Genomic DNA, 5201 nt, shown 5'->3' with positions numbered 1-5201 from the left:
TTTTGGGGGCAAAATGAATGAATGAATGTACGTAGCTGAAAATAGACACCAACATCGGTAGCCTACAAGGTACTTGTTAAGCTTAAGGTTCTGTATTGATATTAGCTAGTCATCTTTTAGCTAACATTAGCTAGTCATCTTTTAGCTAACATTAGCTAGTCATCTTTTAGCTAACATTACCTGCATCCAGCAGCTTTACTCAACTCAGTCGGTTAGTTTGGAGGGAAAAACTGTGAAAAGTTCTTTGCGTTTTGCTGGTTTGCTGCCGTGATCACAAACCTACGTAGCTCCGCCCAGCAGCAGCAGGTCTCCTTCACAGGTGTAACCCAGCGCGAGCGCCGTAGCGCTCATGTTGCGTTTAAAGGCGGCTCGGAAAAACAGGTTACAACATGTTAACGGATTAAACAGTTTTAACTGCTGATAAAAGTGACAGAGGACACAGATATGGGAAGTGTGGAAGCCCCTACTGTATCAAATTGACAGAGGAATAACAGAGAGTTGGTCATTCTAAGGTAAAAACCCAGCGCATACAGTGTTCATGTTTTGTTTTTTTTTCATCCAGACGGCTTCCCGCGCCCCCCCTGCAATGGCACGGCGCCCCCCAGTTTGGGAACCTCTGCACTAAGGTAAGCTATTATTCCATTCAGTATGTTAAAATTAGTGTATAAGATAGGACTAGCCAAAATGCTAATGTTAGCCTAAATGCTGCTAGTAGCATGTGGGGTATAACTGGCATGTTGTCTTACATTGACTTCCTCCATTCAGTGTGCTTAACATGGATAATAAAAAAAACCCCTAAAAATCTTATTTTTAGCAGGGAAATATTTGTGCTAATGTTAATGCACTGCCTTCTGATTTTTACTTTTGCAAAAATAAAAATCAGATTTTTACTTCGTGTCACTTTGTTACTAGAAAACTCGTCTCTTAGCAACAGATTAACAACAAATATTATTGTTCAAAAAATATTTCTTTTGCACTTTTGAAATACTACTTATCTTATACTAATTAACAAAAATTGTGCAGTTGGTAAATTTTAGCAGAAAAGTGAAAATGTTTTTTGTAATTGGTGGTAAATTAGAAAACAGACATTCAACACAAAAGTAAAAATCTGAGTTATACTTTGTGGCAGTTCAACACCAGAAAAAAAATGCTCATCTCTTAACGCCAAATTAATAGCACATAAAACATAAGCTCTTTTGAAATACTGCTTTTTTGCTTAGACACAAGAAACTTACAGTTGGTAAATTTTGCAAAAGTAAAAATCAGATGTTTACTTCATGGCATGTCGTTCCTATCGAAGTGCCACAAAGTTCCTCTCCCAACCTGAGAGGAATAATGAGGCTTTTATTTTGACATTTTCAGTAAGCTTCATTTTGAAAGGCTTCTCTAATCCCTTATGTAGCAGTTGGGTAAAACCAGTCATACAATGCCCAAAACAGCAATTACCTGCTTTAAAAAATATGAAGGTTTTTACTTTGTAAGGTATGTGTTGCTCATATTTTGACAGCCCAAAATGATTGTCACGAGCATCACGTTTCATGAGTCATAGGAACTTACTTCCTCTGCTCTTCTGCCATCTTGTCTGTATTAAGTGTTCCGTAGATAGTTCACTCACTCCTCAGCATTAATGCAGCTCGTAATGCAGTGCTACGAGCCGCATTAATGGTGAAAGGAAGCAGCAATTATTTTGAGGTATAGAACAATAGGTGCCTTCCATGCATTGCTATGGCAGACCCTAATTATAACAATTTAGTCTAAGCTTGTCAAGGTTTTTTAAATCTAAATATTGAACCATCATCTGCCTTTTGTTATGCCCAAAAACAAGAGATCTCAACTTTAACCTAATATGCACGTTGCATGCCGATCCGGCAGTCGGTTTCACAACTGGGCTGCACTTCATCTGTTTACATTTGATTTCCACAGAGGTGGGCCGTTAGCAGAACGTGGGTCTGTCCTATTTTCCCCACTCTGATGCTGCTATTTATTCTCATGCATTCCCTTGACTGGCATATTCAGGCTGCCTTATGTTGACTTGTCTTGTGGGCCTATCTTCAGTTCTCAGGTCTTACAGAGCGAGTATCATATTTGCACATTCTTAAAAGAGAGGCACAGGATAAAAGTATATCAAAAGCTTGTCTTGCCTGTTACAGATGGTACTCCTATTCCTGAGTGATTCATTTATTTATCTAGTTTGCCAATTGTTGGAAGTAAGGCAATGACAAACGTTTTCTGTTTCACCTGGCAATATAATTATCATTTAATCTTATTTGTGAAGAAACTTTCAAACACTGTGATTAAAATCCTTGGTTTTGTCTTGCAGCCATTATAGAAGAAACACAATTTGGTTTCTGAATATATTATAGTTTCTGAGAACAACTTTGGGTTATTCATCAGAGCGTTGCATTTGATATTTCTCTGAAATTAGTTATTGACTGAGCCAATTACAGACTGGCATGAAACATATCCTCAAATTAAACTTGAACTATAAAAAGTGTTCCCCTAAAGTTCCTGGGAAAAGCAACAGCAGGAAATCAAATGAACTGTATATTTATTTTAACAGGGTTTCTCTTTGTTTTTATCAGTGAACATAATAGTTTATGAACTTGACCATTTATGGATAGACTTTGCAATTTTTGGTGGCAAAGTCTATCCATATTTTTTGAAAAGATACATGTCCCCGGATAGCATTTAGGTAATACACCCATTCCAAAGCGATAGCTGAGTCATAGTTATAAGCTCATGAAGTTAACAACCCCATGGACAAATTCTGTTTTTTGAGATTGGTGCATGTCCGGTGTAGGCTCATGTAACCTTAAAACCCTGCTTATATCTTTCTCTTTCTGTGACTTTATATCAGGTTTTGAAAAAGATAATGTCATGATCCGTGGTTTTCTGTGTGTTTTTGAGTTTTTCAATGTGTTCCTGTTTCCCTGTGAGTCTCTGTCCTGTCCTCCCCGTTGATTGCTCCCCAGGTGTGTCTCATTCCCTTAATTACCCCGTGTGTATTTATACCCACCTGTTGTCTGTGTTCCTCGTCGGGTCCTTGTCAATTGTCAAACGTTTGCAGTCTGCGTCTGTCTGTCCGTCTTCCCAGTTGTACTGGTTAAGTCCTGTGTCGACGTCAGTTCCAGTTGATTTAGTCTTCGTTGTCAGTTGCTACCGGTGCTTAGCTGCGTGCTAGTAGTTCCTGCCATGCTGCCTGATTTGGACTATGTGAACTACATTCATCATTAAATTCATATTCATCATTAAATTCATCTTCACCATAACCTGGGTTCTCTGCGTCATCTCCTCACCACTTCAACCCCACCCTATGACAGATAAATCCAGGACAATTGACAAAACTTCATTTTTGAATGCTTTCAGGAGCTACTAGACATTTCTCTTCAGAAATATTTCAAGTATTAAAGAAGTGAATTCTATGTTATGCGGTTTGTAGATACAATCAATTAAATCTGTTTCACTTATCATCTTATGTATTGCCATTGAGATTGCATTAGACAAAGCTTGCCTGGTTTGGAGCTAATTTAAAATGTTAAAGTAATGAAATTAGAGAAGTAGTGCTCAGTAAAATATTTTATGGCAAAATTTTACCTTACAGTTTGACTGAAATTGGTAAAAGTTCATTTTAATACTGATAAATATCAGTGTGATATTAATTGTAAAGCTGTCTACCCATTCACTGTATAAAACAACTTTAACAAATTATCCCACAAAGTCGAGGTAACAGTTTGGATACAATTTAATTAAATACTTTTAGTAAAGATTATTTAATGTCAACAGCTCTGAAACTCACACAAATCTTGGGTGCATTGCAATACTAATTACCTTAAAAATTTGAGTAGTAATGATGCTTATTTTTTACTGTTGATCTACTCAATAATTATACCTAGTAATTAATAAAGATAATTAACTATTACTGACCTGGAAAAGTTGTACAGAAATGTATTTTCAGATGACAAAAGATCAGACCTAGCTTTATTTAATAAAAGACATGCTCAACAAATAGAGGGTACAAAATGATCACAGGTGCTTAATTTCAAGCAGATTTAACAGTGCCACATTCTAGTTGGCAAACTAGTTGTAAAAATTCATATTTTTTTAAAACCAAAAGGCCTGCACAATCATTGGCAGTCAAAATCTACCATAATTAACTGGTGCAATTTGTTTCGGTTCGGATTTCACACAGGCCTGTTTTTCCCTCAATCATAACAATTTTGCTGGATCAATTGTATTCAAAAATACTTTATTGATCCCAAAGGGATCAATAAAGTATTTAATTGAAGAGTTACTGTAGATGGTGTTGGCTGTGGGCAGGAAAGCACTCCTGTAGCGATCTGTATTGCAGAGAATTTGAAGAAGCCTCCAACTAAAGACACTGTTTTTCAATGACAGCCTCATGAAGAGGATGGTCAGGGTTGCCCATAATTTTCTTAAGTTGATGTGAAATCCTTCTCTGCACCATCATCTCCAGAGGTTCCATATAATCTTGTGGAAACATTCCCCACTACAAAAACATTATTCTGATCACTTACCTAATCAGTGTGCCTCTTAAAGCTTTGCAGGAAGAAGCTTGTGGCTTAATAGTCTGTGAAGAAACTACCAGTGCGGGAACTATTGTGATCTCCTTAAATTATGTTGGTTCGCATTATTGGTTAAGACTCTAAAGACTGCTCCTATTATTGTCCATTCATATTTATTTATAGCACATAATTTCTGGTGATGATAAAACATGATTACAATGGTTTTAGTAATCTTATTTGGTCACATCAGATCAATACAAGACAAATTAACAGTTTCATTATTGTTAAGTAAATGGTGCTTTATTCAATCATGTAAATAAAAGAAACATAAATCTCTTGTGTAGTAGGGATTTTTTAAATGGATTTACTTCACAGCTTGTTTCCTTCATTTCTGCTACTCTTAAGTGCCATATTTTAGCTCGTCTTGCCTCTTCTAGTTATGTGACATGTCAGTGCATTAGCACTGGATGTATTTTTGAAGCACACCTAAATCTAATGTAGCCTACAGAATAGACAAAAATCACACACCTGAATAATTTCGCTCTTTCTGGCTGCAGTGATGTAGTTGTTTTTAGTCTCAGTCCACTGGTGTTGACTGGAATAAGGGATAGGTTGTACTGCAGGTGCAAGCATGATGCAAGCAAGGTATGAGTGAGCTGATCCATCTGTTTGCTTAGC

The sequence above is a fragment of the Poecilia latipinna genome, unplaced genomic scaffold (assembly GCF_001443285.1).
Source record: "Poecilia latipinna isolate Pla-1442-1.1 unplaced genomic scaffold, P_latipinna-1.0 Scaffold774, whole genome shotgun sequence".
Lineage (NCBI taxonomy): Eukaryota > Metazoa > Chordata > Actinopteri > Cyprinodontiformes > Poeciliidae > Poecilia > Poecilia latipinna.
Note: the sequence above shows the minus strand (reverse complement) of the source record.